This window comes from Kogia breviceps, chromosome 1, assembly GCF_026419965.1.
Source record: "Kogia breviceps isolate mKogBre1 chromosome 1, mKogBre1 haplotype 1, whole genome shotgun sequence".
NCBI lineage: Eukaryota > Metazoa > Chordata > Mammalia > Artiodactyla > Physeteridae > Kogia > Kogia breviceps.
In genome coordinates, this window is record NC_081310.1 from 143,746,603 (window position 1) to 143,772,845 (window position 26,243).

Sequence of the window (26,243 nt, forward strand, 5' to 3'; positions counted from 1 at the left end):
AATTCGCAGTTATAGATCCATTTTCTGGAAAGCAAAATCTCTCTGTGGCCCCAGGGCCCTTTAAATTTTACTGTGACTGTTTTCTTAAGAAATTCCTGGAGCAGAGCCTAACTTTTGTGTAGGGGGTTGGCGGCGTGCATATTGGCGGCCCAAGGGACGGCACGCTTAAGAGTTGCCCAGCGTTCGAGCGTTCGCACGCGAAGGAAAATTCTCAGGGGTCAGAGCGACCCGGTGGAGGGCTGTGAAGTGGGGCGGCCCCAGAATCTTTGAACTTCCAAGGCTTCGGGGAAGTCGGGGAAGGGAAATTGGGGGTGGCCAAGGCGGCCAGACGTTTGCAGGACTTCAATGCTCCCGACTTTTCCCCCCTGCCGGCCCAGACCTGACACAGGTTCGGCGGCCGAACCAGGGAACAGCCAGGGCGTCTGGGCAGGAGGGAGGAGGGCCGGGCCGGGAGGAAGGAGTCCGAGGCTGCCGCCGCCCCGCCCGTCGGGCTGTCCGCCCCGCCTACCCGAGCGAGGCGGAGCCGGCGCCCGCCCGGAGGAGCAGGAGGAGGAGGAGAGGTCGGAGTCGTCTCCTGGAGCCCTTAGAGACAGAGTCCCCGGCAGCGGCGGTGTCGGCAGGGGCAGCGCACCGGCAGGCGAGTGAGCACCGAGCGGCGGGCGCAGGTGGCGGGTCCGGTCCCCGAGGGGACAGGGGCGCAGCGCGAGGCGTCGGCTGGCCAGTTCGGGAGCCGCCTCCGAGTTCCCGGTGCTGGGAAGCGAGATGGAGGGAGGGAACGGAGGAAGGAAGGAAGGAAGGAGGAAAGAGTGTCCCGGAGGGCGGGGACTGGTCGGGGCACTGGGCGCCGGAGACCGGGATGGGGGAGGGAGGGCAAGGGACGCCGAGACCCGGAGACAGACGGCGCTCTCGCCCTCGACGGGCGGCGGTCGGAGGGCGCAGGAAGCCAGGGGCCCTGCGGGGCTTGGGCTGGGGACGCGGCCCCCGGGACGAGGGCGGGAGTGGGAGGATAGGTCTCCCAGCTCGCTCGCTTGCTTCCTGGTCTGCCCGCGGCCGTGCGCCCGGCACCGGGTTGGGGCTGGGAGGCTCCGGCGTTCCCCGCTCGTGCTTGCGGTGGTGCCAGGTTCGGGAGGAGGGCGGACAACTGGGGAGACCGGGGCGCCACGCCCCTCTTCCCTACTTTCTTCCGTTCTTTCTGGCGACTGAGCGGCGTGTGCGCAGACCTGGAACCCTCTCGGCGCTGGGGGTCTGGCGGGGAAATAGCGGGTCACAGCGTGGACTCAGATCACACATCCCGCGAGGGACCCCCGAGCAGTGAGTGGCCCGGAGACTGTATTTGCGGATAGTATGAGGAGGTCAAGACTCAGACGTGAGTCTTGCGTGATTTTTAAAAAAGTACTGCCCCGACACTTATTGCGTGGATCAGAGTGACTTCCTTTTTTAAAAAATTTTTAACTAGGGCATATCAATTAAAGCTAATTTTAAAATGCTGTCACCGAAGTCGCCCGACACTCACTTGTCCCTCGCCTTCTGTTTGTGTCTTGTAAACTTGACTTAAACCATTCATAACTTTCGAAAAGGACCCCGTGATTCTCCTTAAAACCCCTCCGTGGAGTGAAACTTTGGGCAACTAGAAATCTGAGTGAAGGAACTGCCGAGGCCTGTCATCTTGTGGTCACCCCTGTCCGGGCGAGGTTGTATACAAACAAGTGCACAGAGAAGGAAATGGCCAAAAACCGGCGAGAAGGGAGGTCCCCCGCGCCCACGTGTCAGGGCACGTTTAATGGCTGCTCTGAGTGGAAACAAACCGGAATGTATTAGACCTTGTGGAGTTGGGCAAACTTCACATGATAAGCTTCCTTCCCATCAGTTGTTTCCTCCCCCGCCCCCCCTACTGTCTTTGTGGACACTTTATATTTCCTGGGGCTGTTGTAGCTTCGTCTGAATAGACTGTCTATGAGGAATCTTTTGGACCTTGTCAGAGGTAGGGACTGTGTCTGTGTGTTCTCTACTTTAAAAGCCGAGTTTGGCTTTGTTTTGAAAGTGCTATTCACCACACTGCACCATTGCTGGTGCTTCTCAGCCTTGCGTGTAAATTATCGCAGGATGGCGGCCCTCACCTAGGAGAACCAGGAAGGCCGGCAGCGCTAGAATGACGGGGTTGCGTTTAACTGTTGCCAAAACAGTCACATTCAAGTAAGGAGCTGTTTTGATTCTTAAAAAAAAACAAAAAAAACAAAGTGTATGTGTCAGCAAGACCTGTTTTCAATAAACAAACATGATTCACACATAATTTTTTAAAGTAATCAAACGTTTTAGAGACTTCAGTGATAAAAGGACTTTGGGATCAACCGTTCAGTTTCTTTGCCTTCTCTAACGGTAAACTAACACCGTAAAACCCTGGTTTAAGTCCAAAAAATGCTGAACAATCTAAGGGCTGCATCTTTAGGCCTTATAAAAATAAAAAAGCAGTTGTATTTTTACTGTTTTTAACCCAGGTAATTCAGGAAGGTGTTGAATCTGGACAGCATTTAGATTTGTTTAGAAATACATTAAAATGTGGTTCTGTGTTTCACAAGAAACCGGAAAGATTAATACTATAAAAATTTTCAATGTCACAAGCTCCAGTCTCATTTGAAAGCCTTGCTCTCTAACAATGAGATTTGCGGTGTCGTGCTTACGTTGTCACTTGTTGAAGGATGTGGGTGGTCGTCATGTTGTGACAGCAAAAAGCTGCTTAGTCGAAACACTTGAAGAAATGGCTAGCTAATATCAGATTAGTTTTGTTTACCTCTTTCTGAGAGAAGAAAATTTCAAATTTGGAATTATGTCATTTATTGTGTTGGATTTTTATTGGGTGTTTTTTAAGTTTTATATGTCAGCTTAAGCTTAATTTAGGGAGGCAAGTTGTGGAAGTCAAATTTTTCTGGAGTCTGATTTGGAAGAGAAGCAGCTTAACAGTGGTTTGAGGTATGGTTTTGGTGTTGGACAGATGTGGATGGGAATATTAGTTATTTAACCGTTTTCAGTCTGATATGTAAAATGAGGATGATAGTGGACTCTATCTTGAGGGCTTTTATGAAAGTATATGAAACAGTCTTTGGAAAACATTTTGCACCTAATATGCAGATAATGTTCAGAAATATTAGATATTTTATCTACTGACCAGCAGCCGACTATCGGATAAATGAAAAGATGGCAGTTTGAACCTTCTGGAAACACTGGATAGAGCAAATAAATCAGGTAAAGAAGGTACCTGATTTTATAGATAGATGGATAGATAGGTAGATAGGTAGGTAGATAGATAAAGCTTCTGGAATGCTAGAGCAATTAAATTCCAAAGAAGTTACCTGGTTTTATAGATATATAGAGCAAGATATCTATCCATCTGTCTAAAATATCTAAAATATTGTTTACATATGTGTGTCATGTTTCTACCACAGCGGTATGAATAATTATGATTACTGGAGTAACAGTTTTAATGTGCTTTTAGTGTGAAGTTACAGTCGTATAATATTTTTAGAGCCAGGCAATCCTTTCGTTACTCATTTTAAATTTGAAGAGAATTTATATTTAAAATAGTCATGCTTATTAGCCCTGGGTAGGACATTAAACAGAAACAGAAATATCTGTCTTTTACCTAGTATGATTTTTAATTAAAGTATGAAAAAAATGTGACCTGGAGTATACAGTTATTTTTCACATACTGATGTACAGTGCTAACAGATAAGCCTCAAGAAGTGTTTAGGGGGACTTCCCTGGTGGTGCAGTGGTTAAGAATCCGCCTGCCAATGCAGGAGACATGGGTTCGAGCCCTGGTCCAGAAAGATCCCACATGCCGCGGAGCAACTAAGTCTGTGTGCCACAACTACTGAGCCCGCTGCCTGGGGCCCGTGCTCCTCAACAAGGGAAGCCACCTCAATGAGAAGCCCGCACACAGCAACGAAGAGTAGCCCCCGCTCGCCACAACTAGAGAAAGCCCTGCACGCAGCAACGGAGACCCCAAAATAAATAAATATATTTTTTAAAAGTGTTTAGGAAAGGACTAGCGGCATTTCATAAACGTTTTGTAAAGGCGTTGTGACTGATGGTAAACTTTTGTGAGACTGAGTGTTCCATTAATTCAGGGAATCTACTCATCATGTCATTGACTCATTTGCAAAATTTAAAAAATGCTTCCATCTTGAAAACAAACCCTTTTAAGTGTCTGTTGTTTTCTTAATGCATGTCAGGTGAATAGGATTGGGCCAATTGGGATCGAGGCTTGTGCCACAGATGACTTCTCGTTTACTAATTGTTCCACAGGGACTCAGATCATGCTTATAATATTTTTAAATAACTGTAAAGGGTACAGTACTATTATGAATCATTTCTTGCCTATGACATTATACTCTGAAGCAGCGGAGGACTCAATTGAATAAATTATTGATTCTTTTCTCTCTTAGAACATCATAGCATAGTGATGAATTCCAGGCTCATACTTCTAGGTGTGTAGCGTGTGGGCAAGTTACTTAATACCTCTGTGCTTCAGTGAGGTGTTGGGAGGGATAAATGAGTTAATCTCTCTAAAGCATTTAGAACAGTGCCTGACACATAGTCTATGCTTAACAAAAATTAACATTAAATTATTACTTACTGAAATTTTCTAAATGTTATGAGCATACATTATTTTTGTAACAGGGAAACAACTATATGAAATTTTAATGTTTCCCCCAAATCTAAAAAGGCTCAGTACTTTATAAAGTCCTGTCAAGCAGTGCTTAAGAAGTAAGAGAATACAATCAGGCAATTGTCATTATGTCTTTTAAACATGAAATGGAGTGCAGTGTTAATTTGTTCAACAAATTAATTCTCCTAGATCTCAGTCCCATTTTCCTTTCTTATTAGAAACTTGAAAAAAGAAATCGATAATCCATGAAGTCCACCTTAGGATAGGTTAAGTAGGGGAAGGGTGGTGTGCCCAGTTACAGTGCATTATTACACTTACAACTAATTAAAAAAAAGTTTATGCATAGAAAAGAAAGTACAGACAAATGGATGGTGGGATTGTGGCACTTCTCCCCATATTTTCACCAATGAGCATGTATAGAAAATAAAAGATAACCATTTGTGTAACAGTTACTCAGTAAAACCTGGTTTATTAGCTACAAATAGCAGGAAAAAAACACCAGCTTGCATAGCAATCAAGGTCTTTGAGTTACATGTGAGAATTATTTAGCAGTAAAAGAGAGGCCCTTTTGGAAGTTTGCAGGTTTATCTAATTAAGAGATGTTTGAAATTTGGGTTTGCCTGCAGCCGCAGTTCACCAACCTTGGCTTTATGGAAACTGTCACTTCCCAGATCCCTCACGTCCCAGCCATGCATCCAGGAGCTGTGTGTATACAGCACCTGCCGCGTGTCAGAGGCCTCTAAGACAGTCGCAAAGAAGACATACCTGCCATTAGTTTAATGGGAGAGTTCAATAGGTAAAAAAAATATATACCTTCAGCACAATCGTGCGACTCCATTCATGGAGCTTTTCTGCATCCTAGGCCCCAGTCTAACCCCTTTCCATTCATGATCTTGCCCAGTCCTCACAGCAGCCCAGGTGAGAAAGCTGAGGCTCCCTAAGCGGCAAGACGAGGATGTGACCCAGAGTTGTTATGACTCCATATACTGTGCACCAAGAGCTCTGCCAGGAGCTGCAGTGGAGGTGCTTCCAGCTAAAAGTGCTTCCTTATGGAGGAAGTTTCGTTTAGAAGCTATAACTCAAACCAAGAGAAACAGGAGGAGGGGGCTCCTCTTGGGGGTGAGATGGCCGGCCTGAGGAGTATTACCAGTGCCTTGCCATTGGGCTCATCGGGCTCCTTGCCCTTTGCAGCCAGAGAAGTCGAAGCTTCCAGAATTGCCTCGGAGACCCAGCAGGCCTGAAGGGATCCGTCGAGTCGGTCTCTCCCATGCCTGGATTCCCCAAGAGGGCCTTGAGCGGAGATGGGGTCACCAGCTGAGTCCTGCTCTAGAGCCAGCTCCCACCCACAGGTCCTGTCTCCCCGCTTCTCTCTCAGGAATAAAGGGAAGAGCCGTGAGCCCGGCGCTTTGGACCCAGGCCAGAGGGCGGAGGTGATTTGACTGAAGGTTATTTCTAGATGGATTATTCCATTTAGTGCCGATTCTCTTGAAAATCATTTCTAGTGTCACTTAAATGTCTGGTTTATTGTGTCAGGCTTTACTGGGTGTCGTAAAAGTGCTTAGGTGGGAGTGTCTGGTTGCCATCCCCTGACGGGGGGGGGGGGGGTTTGTCTTCTCTTAATGGGTCTGCATTTTGGAGGATTACTGTATAATAAAAACCAGGGTGTTGTAGACTGTTAAAAGACTTTTGATATTTTCAACTCTGCTGGAGAATTAGTAGCTCAAAGAAGATTTTCTTTTAGGTCTGCTTTAGTGAATCAGTTGCTAAGAATCTTTTGTAATTTTTCACATTCATTGATTGTAAGCAGGTGACTTTGGGGCCAGAGGGTCCAGAGGCCTTATATTCCATTTGCTTTCTTACAGAATAGACTACCATTCCTCTTGCAGTCAGTGTCACGTAACTGACATAGGATCCCCTTGGTTGACTGAGAAGAGGAGCGTAGGTCCAGTTTAACTTGGGTTGGTGTCATCACAAATGCTCCCCACGTGGGCTCTGAATCAGTGGTCATCGCCATGCTTGCGTGCCATGTAGAGAGCATTGCCTTCATCCCGAATGGCTGTGTGCAAACCCACATGAGCCCATGGGAGTGGAATCTTAACTTTACCCATATAGAACGATCAGGCTTTTACTTAGCTACAGATGCTACCAGCCAAGATGTCCCTGAGCACTGGACGTTAAACCTTTAGCCCCACTGCACTGGAGCCCTTTGACTAAGATCCCAAGCTTGCAGTGACCTCAAAGTTTGCCTGCTTTTCAGAGACAAATGATTGCAGTTTGGCTCACGGTGTGAGCTAAACAAATCTAAGGATGGGAAGAGGAATCAAGATCCAAAAGCTGCTTGGACTTTATCGAGACATAGTGAGGACTTTATTGATATGAAACCATCACACCAGGTTTATTCAACCAGAACCTCAGGCAAATTGGAAAAGTGTTGAAGCCACCAGACTTGGTGCCTGTCTTGTACCTAAACTACCCAAACCTTTTGCAGTGTTAGACCTTGACTTGCACAGTAGACCATGAGGCTTCATGCGGGTGTGTAAGGTCATGATTGGCTGCTCAGACAAGTTGTCAGGGGAAGGTTGAATGTCTGGGCAAGAAGCAGAAGAGTTGGATTGTGACTTCTTGACAGGGCTGCTTTGAACTCTTGTACAGATTGTTCACTGTACAAGATTAGCTAGCCAAGGAAGTTAAGTGGGGCTCAAATCTCTCCAAAAACTATGTGTCCTGGGCTAGAACTGCCTCTGCCAGGAGGAGGGGGCACTTCACTCTGACTCCATCAAGCCTGCAAGTCTGGGTGCACTTGGAGGGCTGGCCTTTTCGTAAGTCACCCAAAGGCACAATCTGGCAGCAGCAGCCCTGCCTCTCCCAGCACCTTCAGCCACAATAACCCTCAAAATGACATGAGCCAGCTGACTCTGGCACGTAGTAGGTACTTAATAAATGCCAGTGGAATGAAGGGATAAAACCACATTCTCTGTAATGTGTGCCAGTGAAGTGGATGAGCCAGTGTTCTTTTTAACCAAAAAGGTAAAATTGATGGTATCTACTAGGAAAGGCACATTCAGTGGTGCGTGTTCCCTGTGACAGGCTTCTTCCTCTTTAGTTCATCATTTCCTAAGGGGCAGGTAAAGACCAGCACTTGAGGGGCCCGTTGGCATTGTTTACTCTGAGTCCAGCACCAACAAAAGTGCTCAGCATTGCCTGGTACCTGCGGTGCTCCTGCAGTGGTGCCTCCTGGGACTGGACAGAGGGATCCATGGTGTTTATTGACCAGCTGTGGGCCCTCCTCTTGGGGACAGGATACAAAGGACACTGGCTGTAGGAGCCTTTGGAATTTACCTATGAGTGGCTGCTTCTTGTGTAGAAAGACTTTTCTAGTTTAGGGTAAGAAGTGGGGAGCCTTGTTGCTAAAGCCACTGACAACTGAGGAAGGGGGTTTGTCTGTGTCCCTTGTAGTGCCAGCTGCTGCTTGCATGCCTCTCTTTTAAGTTGATCCTTTAGAAAGCAGACTCAGAATTAACCTCCTCTTGGCTCTCCTCCTGAGAGGCAATCTGCACAGCAGGTAGGATCAGCCATGTTTAGTGGGTCAAACTGCTAAGACGGTGGTTCTGTGCATAGAGGTGCTGGCTTGCACTTAGGACCTTGGCCTTCTGCTGTTTTATGGAGAGGCCACATCTTGTGAAAAATGCCCAAAGGTGCAGAAATGTGAACTCCTTTCCCATTTAGTCTGATTAAATGCAGCTTTCTTCAGGCAAACTCAGATTCCCAAAACAGGAATAGCAGGAGATAACAATTCCTAATAAGGATTTCCCACATAATTTCTTTCGTTCTTTATTTTGGCTGCGTTGGGTCTTTGCTGCTGTGCGCGGGCTTTCTCTAGTTGTGGCGAGCAGGGGCTACTCTTCATTGCGATGTGCGGACTTCTCTTGTTGTGGAGCACGGGCTCTAGGCACACGGGCTTCAGTAGTTGAAGCACACGGGCTCAGTAGTTGCGTCTTGAGGGCTCTAGAGCACAGGCTCAGTAGTTGTGGCACATGGGCTTAGTTGTTCCTTGGCACGTGGGATGTTCCTGGACCTGAGATTGAGCCCACGTCCCCTGCCTTGGCAGACGGATTCTTAACCACTGCACGACCAGGGAAGTCCCTCACAGAATTTCTTGAGAGAGCAAACTTACCTGTTGTTGCATTTACGGTATGATTTGATTTTACAAAATTCCAGGATTCTCAACTTTTCAGAAATATCTCTGTTGAATTAAGCAGAATATTCTGGCACATGCTTTGCCCTCTTTTTTGACATAAATATTTGATGAGCAGCATGCTTCAGCCATTACTGTCCAAATCTAGAAAGCAAATAAATGCACCTGGCATGCTGCCTGGGAGGGAATCCTCACGTTTCTGCCTTTGCCTCCCATTCACCTCCAGTTCTCTGACTTCCTCCTTCTGTAATAAATGTCAGGGGGCTCAGGGACACCCACACCCAGCAGGTGATATCACACAGGGCAGAGACCACCTCTCCATGCACGCCTCCTGAGCTCTGGATCCAGGTTCCTCTGATTTACTGATGCCAACGTGAGAATTCACCTGCCTCAACTCAGGTTTCCCAGAAGCCTCCTCAGCTTTGTTTCTTCCAATTCTTTGTTTCTTCCGATTCTTCACACTCCTGTGAAAAATGGTTTATAGAACCTCTCCATTTTTTAAAAATTGGTAATGTATTTATATGGTTTATCCCCATATAAAAAGGTAAACACTGAGAAATCTTGCTCCCGTCTGAGTCTTTTCCACATTCTCTACAGGTTGCAACTTGTAAATACAAGCAGATGAGGGTGTGCGTGTGTGTGCGCGCGTGTGTGTGTATATATTTAATGCTTCCCCCTTCTTTCACAAAACGTGGTATATTATATATACTTTTCTGTGTCTTGCTTTTTAAAATTAACAGTCTGTCCTGGAGATCTCTATCAGCATGCTCGTTTTCCATTGTGTAGATATAGCATGGTTTATTCGACCTGTCCCCTATGGCTGGACCTTTGAATTGTTGCCAGTCTTTCACTATTACCCACGGCGCTGCAACAAATAAAGGTGTCATCTTGCTTTTGTGCAGGTGGACCTAGAGGATTGATTCCCGGGAGCGGGACTGCTGACTTGCAGGGCCCTGTCAGCCCCTTGGGAAGGGCTGGCTCATTTTGCCCTCTGCTCAGCAGCGTATCAGATGGCCTGTCTCCCCATAGCCCCACCGGCACGGAGGGTGTCAGCTCTTTTTATTTTTGCTAATCTCATTGATGAGAAATGGTAATTAGGGTTGGTTAAATTTTTCGAATTGTGAGTGAGTGAGAGGATTGGGGCCATTTGTACATCTTCTCCTGTGGGCAGTCCAGGCCTGCCGATCCCCCCGTGGGCGTTTATTGACCTTTCCTCCTGAGGCTAAGCCTCTTGCCTACACCACTGTCAAAATCTCTAAAATACAGACTTAAGAATGTGATCGCTCTTTTCGGGCCCAAGGGTAGAGTGGGCTGCCAAATTGTTAGTGCAAATTCGAGAAAAGTGGAAAGTAGGGTTTTATGCCAGTTGCTAATGTCTGATTTATAAATAGTTTTCGGCTAATGGTATCATTAAACTGGGGCTTCTCCAAAACCATTATGAAGATGACCTTCCAGTCTAGAATTTTTCCCTCTCAAACAAAAACAAGAGAGTGAGAATATATAAATTCCAATGGCATTTCCTGCAAGATCTTCTAAGAAATCTAGATTTTTCCTTTCATATGCATCTCCTGAAAGGTCATACATGCCACATTTTTGTGTGTGCGTACATGCTGACCTGCTGAATAGGGCTCCTGTGTGCCCTTTGGTTTAACCATCAGAGAGCTGTCTACTCTTATTTCCAGGGTGAAAGAAAAGAGTAGCCATTCTGACTACTATAGGTAGTCTCCAAGGTAAAGAGACTGGACAGAGTTCAGGATTCGACGAAGGGTGCAGGGTTGGAGTTCCACAGGATCATCTTTCTTTGTGAGGTGCTCTTTCAGTCAGCTCTTGGGATGATTTTTTAATATAAAATTAATTTTCATCTTTTTAAAAATGAAATCCACTGAAAGAGAAATTTTGATTGAGGGAAAAGATGACTGTGTGTGGCTTATTTTTTGCTTTTAGAAATTCATATGAGGCAGTCCTGTATAAAGTTAGCCTCCATCTCCATCAAAAAAAAAAAAAAAAGAGAGAAAAAAAACAAAGCAAAACCAAGAAAACCCCAGCATCACAACAAATTCTCCTTCTCAGAGTTCCCACATTTAGCCAGAGACCCATGAAATCTCTAGAAAGGACGTTATGATCTTCCACCCCAGTGCTCTCTTTTGAGCTCCAAAATGTGTGGATTATTACCTTGTGAAGTTGGGTTTTCAGCTCTCTGGATGCTTTGTTTTCCTTCCAGTGCTCCTGTCGCTGTAGTGTTGAGCTCCTGCACTATAGTCTCAGCTCTGTAAGAACAGGCTCTTGGTCTGTTGTTCTAGCCCAGGACCTAGAAGGGTATCTAGCACCTTGGAGTGCTCCATCAATGGATAAATGAATGCTGCGGAGGGTAGCTGCCTTCTGGACCTGGCTGGGTCTTTGTGGTCAACCATGTTAGGGATCCCATGTTAGACAGGGGCCTGGGCTGGGGGTCACGTTAGCCATTCCCTGGCCTTTGGGCAGGATGCTCCAGCCCTTGTGCACTCTCTGACGGTGTGCATGATGGCTTAAGAGCTCAGGCTTGCAGTCTGATTCACCTGGGCAAGTCACCTGACCTCGAAGAGCCTCTGCCTTCCCATTTGCAAAATAAAGGTAATGACACCATATTTCAACAAATCTAAGGTGCCATCAATTATGAGATGTGCCGTTATTCTACGAGCCACTAAGAAAGAAAAAGGAAATTGCTGCCAATTCAGCTGTAGCTCCCATTAATCCTAAGAATGTATTCGTTTTCTATGGCTGCCATAACAGATTACCACAAATTTAGCCACTTAAAGCAACACACATGTATTATCTCACAATTCTGACATCAAAAGTCATCATGGTTTTAGCTGGTTTCTCTGCTCTGGGTTTTACAAGTCCGAAATCTTATTGGGAGGTTCTGGGAAGAATCCATTTGCGGGGTCATTCAGGTTGTTTGTAGAATCCAGTTCCTTGCAGTTGTAGGATTGAGGTTCTTGCCTCATTGATGGCTGTCAGTGGGGGGCCACCCTCAGCTCTCAGAGACCTCTCTTGGGTCCTTGCACTTGGACCCTACATCTCAGAGCCAGCAACAGCATGATGAGTCCTTCTCATGCCTGGAATCTCTTTGAGGCCCCCCTCTCCTCCATCCCTCTGCTTCAAGCCAGAGAGAGTTCTCTGCTTTTAGGGCTCATTTGCTTCGATTGGGCCCACCTGGATATTCCAGCCTACTCTCCCTTAACTACATCTGCAAAGTCCTTTTTGCTGTGTAACATCACATATTCATAGGTTTCAGGGATTAGGGCAGGGACATCTTTGGGGTGCCATTCTGACTACTACAGTCATCCTAGTATCAGGGATGTTAAAATGTGAACAGAATATGTTTCTTAGAATTGATTAAATACTATCTTTGGTTTAAAAATTAAAGAGCGACTAATGTATGTAAAGCATTCAGAGTGTCAATAGTAAGTGCTCAGGCATTAACTATTATTATAATTAATGGTATGAGCATAGTGCTCGTATAATACCCATCACCTTTAACTTCAGTTGAAGTTATTCTCCCAATTAGATGCACTTGACAAACACTAATTGAGGGAGTGTAGTGTGCGGGCAGCTAATTTGATGACAGTGATGGTGATAGTTACTCCTTGAGTGACATCTATGTGCCGACATGTGCTAGGACCTTTACACACTTTCTCAGGCCTTGCAGTAGCCCTCTGAGGTAGGCAGTACTGGCTCCGCTTACAGGTGGGGAAGCAGGTTCAGGGAAGTTGAATACTGCTTAGGAACTCAGCAGTAGTAAGTGGTGGTGGCATCTTGCTTTGAATCCAGGTCTGCTGGCTCTGCAGTCAGTGCTCTTTGTGGCACCATATTACCTCTCCTGGTGTCCACCAGGTGTGAGGGCTGGAGGCGGTGGCCTCCTGAAAGGGAAAGGAACACAGGGGAAGAGGCATTGCCCTGAGATATGTCTCTCTTGTACTCAGATGTTTCTTTACTATTAACTATTTAGCTTATCAAGGAGAAAGGTCATCCCTCTTCATCCTTTTTTTCAGTTTTCAGTAAACACAAAAATGATCTTTTTTCATGCAACAGGTATTTTATCAGTTACCTACTCTGTGAGGAGGATACAGCTATGAACAATATTGTGATTTACAATGAGAAATATATATACGATCTTTGTATAGTTCCTGTCACAAAACTCCTGAAACCTTTGGAATTTCCCAAGTGATGAGAGCAATAAAGGTGTCTTTTTTTCTGTTATTGAGTTGACTTTGGGACTACACCTAAGGATGAGGGCTGTTTTCCCGGTACTCAACCATGTGATTAGAAGGGTGGAACTTTTGGTCCCACCCCTCAGACCTCCAGGGCAGGGAGAAGGGCTGAAGGTTGAATCAGTCACCCATGACCAGTGATGTAATCAGTCATAGCTATGTAATGAGCCCTCCATAAAAACTCAAAAGGACGGGGTTAGGAAAGCTTCCGGTTGATGAACAAGTGGAGGTATGGGAAAAGTGGTCCTCTCCAAGAGGGCATGGACGCTCCGTGCCCTTTCCCTGCACCTTGCCCTCTGCATCTCTTCCGTCTGGCTCTTCCTGAGTTACATCCTTCTATAATAAACCTAGTGATCTAGTAAGTATAATGTTTCTCTAAGTTCTGTGAGCCGCTCTGGGCCCTTAACCTGTGGAATCCGATGCTATCTCCAGGTAGGTATGTCAGAATTGAGTTGAACTGTAGGACACTCAGCTGCTGTCAAGAATTGCTTGGTAGTGTGGAAGCCTCCGCCACAAATTGGAATTGGTGACCAGAACGCTTTTATAGACTGTGTGTGGCTTTCAAAGGGAGGAGAGTCAGCATTGGGGAATTTCTGCTTTTTTAACTATTTTAAGTGTAACTGGGGCAAAGGGGAAGGGAGAAGAGGAGGAGAGTGGTTTAGCAGAACTGGAGTAAAAATAGCAGCTACCTGAATGCAGTAAACTACTCTCAGATTGCAGTCTGCAGAATTTTCCCAAGACACAACTGCAGATTATCTTAGGCTCTTCAGATTCAGGTAGACATTCTTGAAAACCAACCTCATCATCTTGCCCTCAAAGCCTGCTTTTCTTCCTGCCTTCTTTAAGTCTGTAGACATCTCCATCCACCCAGGATGCCAAGCTCTGGACCCCTGAGTCCTCCGAAACCCCTCCCTCCTCTTCCCCTCCCTCCTCTTCCCCTCCCTCCAGCTCAGATACCCCTGGCCTCCACCATAGCCTGCCACATCTACTTCCAAACTAGTCCACGTGCCTGGTCTGCTCTCCTCTAGCCCCACTGCCTCTCATCCAGATTGTCACCGTGGCTTCCTAACTGACCTTTCCCCTGCACACCGCCCGCAGGGTGATTTTTCTAGAACATGGGTTTGAATGTGTCACTGCCTGTCTGGCAGCTCCCCAAAGGCATCACAGGCTAGTGGTTAAGGGTTCACACTGTACAGGTTCAAGGCTGCCTGTGCTTCTTACATGCTCTGGAATCTTGGAAGAGTTATTTAGTTGCCTTGTGCCTCAGTGTCCCCACCTCTAAAATGGGTGTAATAATAGCACCAACCTCACAGGTTGTGGAATTTAAAGGAGTTATATGCATGGAGCACTTAGGACAGTGCCTGGCACACACAAAGCCCTCCATGAACATTATTAACCCACAGTCCTTGATACCACGACTGTAGCTCACCTTCCCTACCTACTGCTCTGCACCTCACCCTCCCACCCTCTCCGTGCCACACAAAGCTTGCTCTGCGGACAGACTCTTCGCTAATGATCAGACACTAGGTAAGTACCCACATGGAGAGAACACATTGAGACATTTTCATAGCAAGTTTTACATCTCTTGAATCTAATGAAAAATTTGGCTTGCATTTTATATTTCATTTTTCTATCACTTCTTTTTAATTGCATCTTATAAAAGTATTGGTCCATGGTGAATTAGAAATAAAACCGAAAAGCTGATCTTTCACCAAGGATAGTTTGAAAAACACTTCCCTGTTCCCACACACCCCAGCTAGTTGATTCGTCCTGGCCAGGTTACCCATATTCACCGTGTAGCCTTAAATCTCTCTGGATTTCTTCACACTGTGTCCTCTGCCCAGAGTTTATTACACATTTATGCAGCACCTATAAGTGCTAGGTTCTGGGGATATAAGAGTGAGTAAGATACTGCCTCTACTTTGAGGAAGTTTCCCTCCAACTATCCAGTGAGTTTTTGCCTGTGTTTTGAAACCTAGAATAATTTTGTTCTTTCTTTCACCCATTAAGAAAACATTTATTAAATACCAACTGTTTATGAGGCACTTGATGCACTCTGCTCCTGCCCTTAAGGACCACCAAACTAATGGGGTGGGGATGGGACACGTGTGAACAGACACATAAACAATGACAGTAGGATGGGAGGGTTAGAGAGCTGTGTGAATAAAGAAGTGTGAGGTACAGAGGAAGGTGTGTCTGACTTTCCCTTGGCCGGGCAATGACTTGGGAGCTGGGATATGGTTTCACAGGTACAATGGAGGAAGTGTCATCAAAAACTGAAGATCCAGGTCCTGAGGTCAAGCCCAGGCCCAAAGCCCAGATCTACCACTCACTAGTCATGTGACTCTGAATGACTGACTCTCCGTCTGTCAGGCTGCTATAACAAAATACCATAGACTGAGTGGCTTATAAATGTTGAAAATTTATTTCTCAGAGTTCTGGAGGCTGGAAAGTCCAAGATCAAGACACCTGCAGGTTCAGTGTCTGATGAGAGCCTACTTCTGGGTTCATAGACAGCAGTCTTCTCACTGTGTGGGGTCTATTTAATTTTTATTGACGTATAGATTTACAGTATTGTGATGATTGGCTTAAGAAGGTGTAATGTACACACACACACACACACACACACACACACACACGGGAGTATTACTCAGCCATAAAAAAGAATAAAATATTGCCATTTGCAGCAAAATGGATGGAACTAGAGAATATTATATTACTTGTATGGGGTCTCTTTTATAAGGGCACCAATCCCATTTATGAAGACTTCACCCTCATGACCTAATCACCTTCCAAGGCCCCACCCCCAAACACTATTACATTGGGTTTAGGATTTCAAATTGAATTTTGAGGAGACGCATTCAAACCATAGCACTCTCTGAACTTCAGATTCCTCATCTGTAAAATGGGGATAGCAGTACCAGTCTACCTCACAAGACTGTTTTGAGGCTCGCCTGAAATTATTATATACATAATGTGTTTAGAACCGAGCCTGACATATACAGCTCCATAAATGTTAGATGTTATCACTCTTGCGGTTACCTTTATTCCCCTCCCCTTCCTACCCCTATCTCAGGGACATATTTAAATTTTCCCTTGTCTGGGTTTCCTGTGGCAGGCTTTTCAACCAGCACACTGATTATTACAATGAATTGTATAGTTTTACCTGCATATCTCTGCCTCCCCTCCAGAATGTACTGTACCTCTTGAAGCCAGTGACATTTTTTCCTCTGTCTGTTGCCAGTGGCAGACAACGTTCAACTCATAGAAGACTCAGTGAATATTTAGAGAATTTATATTGTGTTTAAATTTGAGCACTAGTTGTCAAAAAGCTTTGTGAAGCGTCTGGTTGTTATGGACTGAATGTTTATGTCCTCCCAAAATTTGTAGGTTGAAATCCTAATCCCCACAGTATGAGGATATTAGGAGGAGGGGCCTTTGGGTGGTAATTAGGTCATGAGTGTGGAGGAATAGGATTACTGCACTTATAGAAGAAGCCCCAGAGAGCTGCCTTGCCCCTTCCACCATATGAGGACACAGTGAGAGGATGGCCATCTGTGAACCTGGAAGTAGGCTCTCACCAGACACTGAATCTACCGGAAACTTGATCTTGGACTTTCAGCCTCCAGAACTGTAAGAAATAAATGTTTGTTGTTTAAGACACCCAGTGTATGGCATTTTTGTTATAGCAGCCTGAATGGACTAAAACACTGGGCAAACATTAGTTTCCACTTTGCAGATGGGGAAACTGAGGGTCTTTCTAAAGTTCCTGTTACTTGCCTAAGGTCAGGGGGCTAGTGAAGGGCAGAGGTGAGATTAGAACCTTACATCTCTTGTTTTCCTGTTTTGTGCTGCCTTGTCAAATCCACCCTGTGAGCTGGGGGTATGTCTGGCTGTTGGCCAGACTCAGAAGCTCCTATCACCTGGTCCCACCTGTATCAGGATGGCTGAGTAGGCAGGAGCCAGGCCTGGAGAGACCTCTAGACACACCCTCTCTCCCCACCCATCTCGCTCACTGCTGCCCCAGTGGTATTTATGGGTCACACCCTTGGCAGTGAGCGTCCACCTGGAAACCTGGGGTGGAGATGGGGGACAGAGGCAGCCTGTGGCAGGCATGAGGCTTCTGGAGAATGGAGGAGAGAGGGAGGGCCTTGTCTAAGAGTGAGTGATTTGTAACAAGGCTACAGGGATGTGTCAAGGAGGAGCCCAGTGAAGTCAAGAGGTTGGAGGCTTGGGAAAACTCTTGTAAGGATATCCAAAGGCAGTGAAGCTTTCTCAGACTTCTTTTTCCCTCCAGAAACATCTTGATGCACCTCCCTTCACGCCCTCTATGAAAGGGGCACCCTTTACACTATGCTGAGGAATACGTTCTGTGCTCTAATCACTTGATTAGGTTGTAGTCTTTATTATGGAGGCAGGGCAGAGTGGTGAATTCACAACGAGGACTCTGACCTCAAACTTTCTTGAGAAAAGTTTAAAATTTATGACTTCATACGTTTCTTTTTTATTCTTTCATTAGAAAAAAAAAAAGGAAAAGAATTCTCAGAGGGAATAGGATCTAGTGGCACAGGTAGCCTGGAAAGCAGAAGAGCCCAGGGTCATGGTTTGCAGACTTGTCTGCATATTGGGATCAGCTGGAGAGTGATTTTTGACAATGAGAGAGCCCTGGCTGCGCCCAGACCTGTGAAGTCAGCCCCGCGGGCATGGGGCCCAAGGGTGGCCATTCCTGTAAAGCTCCCAGGCGGCCCCAAGTGCACAGTGAAGGGTTGGGAGGGGTGCCCCGAGGGTGGCCTTCTTGATGCCCGAGGTGAGGCTGGTTCTGTGCAGTGCAGATGATTGACGCGAGGAGAAGCCGTGACTTGGCCGCCAGTGAGTCTTACGGCTTCTGGCTCATTTCCTCATCTAATTATGGGGTCTGGGAGCAGCCTTGGCGATAAATCCTCTCTCCACATCGGCTCACAGAGCCCCTTCCACATCGGCTCACAGAGCCCCTTCCTTGAAACACGCTGAGCTGTACCCTTGAGCTGTCTAATCCAGCTCTTCCCACTTCTGAACAAATTATTGGTGTATCCTGTTAGGTGAAAACAAAAAGGAGTGTCCTTGAAGGGACAGTGTCACCATTCCCATTTGGACACAGTCATCCACAGTGGAAGAGCATGGCAACTCTGGGTGCAAGAGGGCTCTCGGTCTAGGCCTCTCTCTCTGTGGCAAATCACACCACCCCATGGATAGTTTTCTGGAGAAAGGGAATCCGCTCAACTCATGTTACTCACGAGTCATGTTCAACATGTATTACTCATGGCCAGGTTCGTCACATGGAGCCTAGGAACAATTTAGTGTTTTTGAGGGGCATGTTGCAGGCTCTTGACTTTTGACTAGAAATGGCTTTAATGATCAGTGTTCATTCTGCTTTATGTCCAGTAGCATATTCTTTTTTTTTTTTTTTTTTTTTTGTGGTACGGCCTCTCCCGTTGTGGAGCACAGGCTCCGGACGCACAGGCTCAGCGGCCATGGCTCACGGGCCCAGCCGCTCCGCGGCACGTGGGATCTTCCCGGACCGGGGCACAAACCCGTGTCCCCTGCATCGTCAGGCGGATTCTCAACCACTGCGCCACCAGGGAAGCCCAGCATATTCTATTTTTATCAGGGATTTAGTAAAGGAGAAATTGTGAGGGAAGGTGACCTGTAAAATTCACATTCATAGAAATGATTTGTGGATTTATTTTGCTGGATACAAATACAATTTCATTTTGAGAGAGAGGTTTTTTCGGGTTGAATGTCCATTCCGCATAGATTTCCCCATTCCCCCTTGAGAGCTAGAAGCCTTCCGTATGGTAATGCTTTCCAGAAGCATCTGAAAGTGAGAGTCCCTCGGGAACTTTTATGGTCACGTGCCAAATTAAAATGAAAAATGGAATCTCAGGAGTGCCACTTGGTTTTGAAACTAACTTCACTTTTTACAGCTTTGAGGATGAGAAGGAGAGGGAAGTAACATTCTTGTGTGCCTGCTTTTGACCAAGTGTTACAACCTTATAAAGGAAGTATAATTAGTTCACTTTACGGAAGAGGAAACCACAGCTCAGAGAGGTTCAGTAATTTGTCCAAGGCTATGCAGCTTATGAGGAACAAAGCCAGAATTCAAACCTGTTTCTGTTAGACTATACCATGCTGATCTCTGGTACTAAAAAAAAAAAAAAAAAAATAGCAACAACACCAAAAAACGCACTTAACTCCTTAAGTGTTAATTTTCTAGTACCTTTCAGAGACTTTACTTTTATCGTCCACAGAAGATTGTCCTGAGAAGCATATAAAACATAAAAGCATTGTAAAACCTGAGGCTTAACGAAGTCAGCATCTATGGGAGGACAGAAAGTCCAGAGAAGAGAAAGTGGAACTGCTTCCTGGCAGGTACCATGTTTATAAAGAGCCCAGCAATCACTCATGTGAATTTGTTTTTAAACTGACTCATGACAGCTGCAAAGACTGGAATTATCAGTTCTCAGCTCAATTGTCTTTATTATCTGTGACTTGCCCTTGTTAAATATGGCGTTGTAATAGGTAGGAACAGCTTTGCTGATTGTTAATAGGCTTTTGGTTGACGATTGCATTGAATGCATGCGTTTTGGTTATTTCACCAGAAAACAATGCTGAGGAAGTTTAGAGTAAGTGTTGGAAAAGCGACAGAATTAAAGTGTTGGCGTTCTCCAGAATTTCTAAACAGGAAAGGCGCAGGGCTGGCAGGCTACAAGGGGTATGAGGGGACAAATCTGGAAGTTGTGTTTGCTAAACAAGAACGATTTTTTTTTTTTACTTTGCATGTTTTTGTAATGTTTTCTAAAGATGTTTTAAAATTAATACTTTATAAAGTGAGACAGTGTTTACTGTCCATATTGAAAAAAGGGTTCCTGCAGTGGCAGAGAGGAGGAGCCTGACTGGCAGAGACTAATCCCAGCTCTGTCACTTGCTACTCTGTGTCCTTAAACAAGTTACTTCACCTTTCAGTGCCTCAGTTTCCTCTCCTGGAAGATGGCGGTGATACTGCACCTTCTTCCTGGAGTTATTGTGAGGCGTAAGTAAGTTAATATATATAAAGTGCATAGACCTTTGCCTGACACTGAGTAAACTAGACGCCCAATAAATGTTTGCCATTGTTCTTTTAATCAATTGGAGTTTAATTAATCTAATTGGAAGGTCTGATGGAGACAGTGGTAGGAAGGAGGGTGTTAAAGTTCTCCCAGGGCAGCCTTTTGAGAATTCTGCCAGAATAGGTAATTCTGTTCAGCCCGATGATTTGAAGTCCATGTTTTTAATTCTCACAGTACTCCAAATTTATATTTCTACGATATAGTATAGTGGGAAGATCATTAAGCTATTTATTTTTCAAACGTGTTGTAATTCCAACTGTACTTTCAAAAAGTGTTAGATGCGACCTCTGTTGAAACTGTATAGTCAGTGGGGCAGAGCTACAGCCAGAAGCTGTCAGGGGCTCTGTGCAAGAGACATCATTGATCCAGGTGCTGGGCAGAAGGACCCCAATCGTCTGTTCCTCTGAGAAGCCAATACCTCACCACCAGCTCCCCCCAAGTCAGAGGGAACAATGTGGTTTTCATTCTGTGGTGAAATGAAATGTTTTCTGGAGTTTTCTGGAGAAATATGCTTTTTTTCTGGCCCTAAACGCCAACAGATTTGTCATGTACGTCCTTATGTGAGGGACACTGGAGACAGATTCCTGAGTATCTTCAGCAGTTATTCCTGGGGAACATTTGGAGAGACTGTTCTTGTGGCCATTTCTCCCGTTAACCCTTGAAGTAATTAGAAGGATGTTGTTTAATTCTCATTCCGTGACTGTGCTTCTACAAGAAATCATTAAGTCCAGGTGCATTGTCCTCTTGCTTTAATTTGATAAAGGCTCAGCCAGGAGGTCCTAGGAAAGAAGGGTGGGGAGAGTTAGGAGCCTACCATCGGGAGTTTTAGGTACAGAATTAAGGAAGGTTACAGTGGAAATGGGCCATGGTGATCATGGAGCACAACTCCTGCTTCTTACAAACGAGGAAACTGAGGGCCAGAGATTGGCCTGAGTTTGTAAAACTAATTGGTGACACCCCCCCGGGACTCTTGGTTCCAGGTCCGGCTGCCTGGTCTACCCAGCTACACACCTGTCATAAGTGTGTCTTTAGAGCAGCTCTGTGCAGTAGGACTTTCTGCAGGAAGGAAATGTTCAGTCTGTCCAGGATGGTAGCCACCGGCCACATGTGGCTCCTGAGCACTTGAAATGTAACTAGTGAAACTGAGGAGTTGTGGGTTTTTTTGCTTTATTTAATTTTAATGAATTCAAATTCAAATTTTTATAGCTGCATATGGCTAGTGACAACCATCTCGGACAGTCCAGCTTTGGAGACCTTGAGGAGGAGAAAAAGGCCTGTCCTCACCTCCTACCTTATTCTCACAGGGCGAGAGGCTCACCTTTCTGGTGGCTCAGGTACACCTCCTCTTGTGCCAACCCCAGAGAGTCAGCCTTGCCCAATCACCCCCTCTTTCTGGATGAAACACCTTTGGATTGTATCTCCCTCCATAGTCTCATCGTGTGCATATGTGGCTCTCTACTGATCAGCAGTGTGACCTTTGGAAGGGTGCTTAGCCTACCTCTGCCTCAGTTTCCTCATCTGTCACCTGAAGTTAATGCCTGATCTGCTCCCTCATCTCAATAATATCGGGAGAGTCTTAGAGTAGGAAATCAGTGAGAAGAAATCCCTTTGCAAGCTTTTTTTTTCAAAGTGGTCTTTGGTGTCTGGAAATATTTTTGGCTTTGACCCAAGTCGTGGGTGGGTTTTCTTTTCTCCAGGGTGAGGCAGGTGATGAATTTACTGTGTCGAGGTGACCCTCATTGCCAGAGTGGAGACAAATACCACGCAACCCCTGTGAAATACAAGCTGGGAGACATTGTCCTGATGACAGATGACTGATTTGATCAGTGGGTGCTAGTTTTTCCTAATAATCTTGCTTAACGTGGCATTCCCTAATCTATCTCTGCATAGTCAGCTGTTTCATCTGAGAAAACAAAGTGGCTCCCCTCTTGGCTTCTCTTCCCTGTGCTCCTTTCCTCACGGCAGCCTATGTAAGCCCCGTGTGGAATGTAATCATCAGTAAACAGATAAAACCCTCTCAGGGCTCCTTAGTGATAGCCTCTCCATCAGTGGTTCTCAGACCTTGTTCCCAGGTGGTGATTCGCCACTGGCATACCCACAGCTCACTGGCGGGCCTCGAGTCTCTTCAGAAGTGTGCCACCAAATTTTGATCAAGGCATAAAATGTACTTTTGCTACCACAGAATAAGTAGGTCTTCTAGCCTGGTGTGAGTGGAGTAAAACTTGCTCTGAGTAGCAGGCAGTGAAACATGAAGCTGGGGCCAAAGAAAGGTGGCTAGGTTGGCAGTTGTGGGAAATTTGCCCCCAAGCACATGAGGCAGCCGGGTAGGGCCAGCAATGCGGTCGGCGTTGGAGGGTGACTCTGGGGGGTGACCCAGGGCGAAGTGGCTTAGCTGCGATGCCATGGAAACCCCGGGAAGCATTATTTTACTGCAGCTGGGTGTGCCTTGTGATTATGGTTGAACACTTTAGTGTCATGTTGAGTCTTTTAATGATTTCCGTGGTGCCATCCAAAATTGTAGCGTCTGTAACTAAGCCAGAGACCCCTGTTTCCTGCCCCTGAGGTCCCTCGGGATGGCTGCAGGGAATGAGGCAGGATCTGAGGGTACTTGTCGGAGCTCTCCCTACCCAGAACCTTCAGAGCTGTTTCAGATATTCATATTTTGGGCTTCCCTGGTGCCACAGTGGTTAAGAATCCGCCTGCCAATGCAAGGGACACGGGTTCGAGCCCCGGTCTGGGAAGATCCCACATGCCACGGAGCAACTAAGCTCGTGTGCCACAACTACTGAGCCTGCTCTCTAGAGCCCGTGAGCCACAACTACTAAGCCCGTGTGCCACATCAACTGAGCCTGTGCTCTAGAGCCCGCGAGCCACAACTACAGAGCCTGCGTGCCACAGCTACTGAAGCCCGCCTGCCTAGAGCCCGTGCTCCACAACAAGAGAAGCCACCACAGTGAGAAGCCCACACACCACAATGAAGAGTAGCCCCCGCTCACCACAACTAGAGAAAACCCACACGCAACAGTGAAGACCCAATGCAGTCAAAAATTAATAAATTAATACAAAATTAATACATAAAAATAAATTTTTAAAAATATTCATATTTCACAAATCAACCTTCTGAAGAACCTTTTGTAGAAGGGATTCCTCGGCTTATTATTTTTTAAGTTGAAAACCAATACTGTAGAGCAGTGGTTCTCAAATTTTAGCACCAGAGTCACGTGGAGGACTTGTTAAAACACGTAGTACTGTGAGTCAGTGCGTCTGCGTTGAAAATTGCATTTCTAACCAGTTGCCAGTCGATGCTGATGCTGCTGGTCCAGGGACCACACTTTGAAAACTGAACCACTGATTGATTGTAGAGAACTGACGTAATCATAGTAACTACCTCTTCTGTGTCAGGTACTATGGTACGTGTGATAAATTCAGTCCCATTTGAAGCTAAAAACCTTATATGACTATCCCCATTTCACAAAGGTGAAAACCAAAGCATTGCAAACTGAAGTTTCAATAACTTACCCGTCATTAAATTGCTGGCATCAGAGAGCTGGAATTTGAACGGAGGTCTGGGTAATGCCAGACCCCTTCCCCATCTAGGATGTCACGTGCCTTTCTTGTAGACCACTTGTTCCCAACCTATAGTCCAAGATGGGGATGGGGTTTGCAGATCCAGTCTGCATGGCCTGCAGACTGAATGTCTCGCATATTGGATGTCTGTTGTACACATGCATTTTTGTGATAAAGGCACTCTGAAGTCATATTAAGTGTCTCAGCTGGACACAGTTAATGTGGAGTGAGCATTTTCTCACACAATGGACGCTGGAACAACAGCTACTATTACTGAGGGCCTGGGAAGTTGTTTTGTTTCTTGTTTCTGATGGCAAGAAGTCATCTAGAAAAGACTGGGAATTATTTCACTAAAGCAAGGTGTCTGGTTACCTTTTCTAAATCTGGGCCTTGGGGAAAGAGGAGGGAGACATAATATGAACAGATTCTCATTCAAGAAGATTGCTGCAGAGTGTAATGCAGTGGTGTGGATTGATTCCGCCAGGGACTCATGCAGTCTGCCGTCAGCTGCTGGCCCCAGTGAGGACAGGATTTGTCCACTCCTCCTGTCCCCCAGGCCCTGCCCCATCACCTCCCCCAGCCCTGAACCTGCTTTCTGCGCTTCCTTCCTCCTGCCCTGCTCTGCTGCTGGAGGCTGTCATGTCCAGTTGCCTGGATTCCTTCCCCGTCGATTGTCTCCTCTCCCAATTGTGCTTTCGCTTCTCTGCTGTCTCATTCAAATAACATTTTTTTTGGTACACTCACCATGTAGCAGACACTTCTTCCCCTCTCCGCACAGATGTGTCCAGTCCTGCCAGCTCTGCTCATAGTTACAATGTGTCCAACCTGGGCTAAGGACTAAACTTGCATCATTTACCACTGACCACTCATGGGTCCTGGATAAGCTACCTACATTCTCTAAGCATCTTTAAAAAGGGAACGTAACTTCAGAAGGCTGTTGTGAAGATAAAAGTAAAACACTACAGGTACAGTACTTCCTGCAGGGCCTGACGTGTTTAAGTACTCTGTGGTTATAGATCAAGAGGCTTACCCACGAAGGGAAGGAGCAAAAGGGCATTATCGCTGTGGTTTCCTCCACCATTTCCTTCTGCCTTCAGTCCTTACAGGGTGCCCTCCTCTCATCCCTTTCACTGAATCACCTTCTAGATCAGTGCTTCCCAACCTTTTTTCATTAGGAGAAAGAGTAAAATAAGTTTAAGTTCACTGGTTTAATTAAATTAAATATTAAGGAACACACTTTTTTTTTTTTTTCCCCCGGTACGCGGGCCTCTCACTGTCGCGGCCTCTCCTGTTGCGGAGCACAGGCTCTGGACATGCAGGCTCAGCGGCCATGGCTCACGGGCCCAGCCGCTCCGCGGCATGTGGGATCTTCCCAGACCGGGGCACGAACCCGCGTCCCCTGCATTGGCAGGCGGACTCTCAACCACTGCACCACCAGGGAGGGCCAGGAACACACATTTTATTATGTAGGGTTGAGCTTTAGAGGGCCACAAACCACTGTCATATTAAGAATTTTTTACTCCACCCCAAGAGCCAGTTTGCACCCACATTGGGGAGGGCGAGTGAGCAATACCCCTTCTGATGAGCGTACATGCTTTAGATCCCTAATAGTCTTCTACTTGTGAAACCCACTAGCCTCCTCTGGATCTGCCATCCTTGGTCTCACCCCACACCTCTGGCCAGTGGTATCCTGTCCTCTGGCTGCAGCTCCTCTCATGGGACCTTCTCTATCTGTTTTCCTGGCCCACTCAGCCAAGTGAGCGGGACTGAGCATCTGAGACTTCCAGGGCAGGGTCACACCTCGGGGAAGAGACACACCTCTTTCTACTACAGCAGGAGAAGAGTGGTAGGCAAAAGGAACAAGGTCCGAGTGGTAGGCAAAAGGAACAAGGTCCGGCAAACCTAGGAAACGAGCCAGGAGAGGCAAGCGTGTGGTGGGGCTCAGGGGCCACGGCAGCAGGGTGGAGAGAGGCGCCGCTAACCCAGGGGGTGATGAGGGAACAGAGCTTCAAAAGTACCACTGTGAGCACTGCTCTCCGTAATTGTTTTGTTTTGCCGTAATATTAACATATGACCTTAAAAATCACAAGTACCGCTCTTCAAGAAACTGTGCTTCTGGGGAAGAGCAGTGAATGCCTTTCAGACAGTGAGGACAGTGTATGAGAAATCTGGTGTTGTGAACGCGTCAAATGTCAGTTTTGGCGGAGCAGGAGTGGCGGGCTGGAGACAGGAGAGCCTAAGTGTGCCTTGCAGACAAGGGTTGGGAGCCGATGCGTGGTTTAAAGCAGTTGCTTCCTTTTTGTGTCTCTGATCCGGTTTTCTCCTTTTTTCCCATTTGCCCTCATTTACCATGCCGCATGTCCCATAGACATTAATTGATCCTTTACTCTGTGCCCTTCCCTGACTGTCTGGATCTTTGT

General features: G+C 46.3%; 1 protein-coding gene across 4 annotated transcripts in view; it reads left to right on the top strand.

Moving 5' to 3' along the window:
- Positions 1-265: 265 nt before the first annotated feature.
- The window catches only part of GNG12 (G protein subunit gamma 12), a 122,418-nt gene continuing 96,440 nt past the window's right edge, over positions 266-26,243 (top strand). Inside the window, exon 1 of one of the 4 annotated variants that reach the window (XM_067006050.1) lies at positions 266-641. The gene's annotated coding sequence lies outside the window, so the exon portion shown is untranslated. The remainder of the gene's footprint in view (positions 642-26,243) is intronic. The other 3 variants (XM_067006045.1, XM_067006041.1, XM_059075882.2) reach the window with 3 other exon arrangements.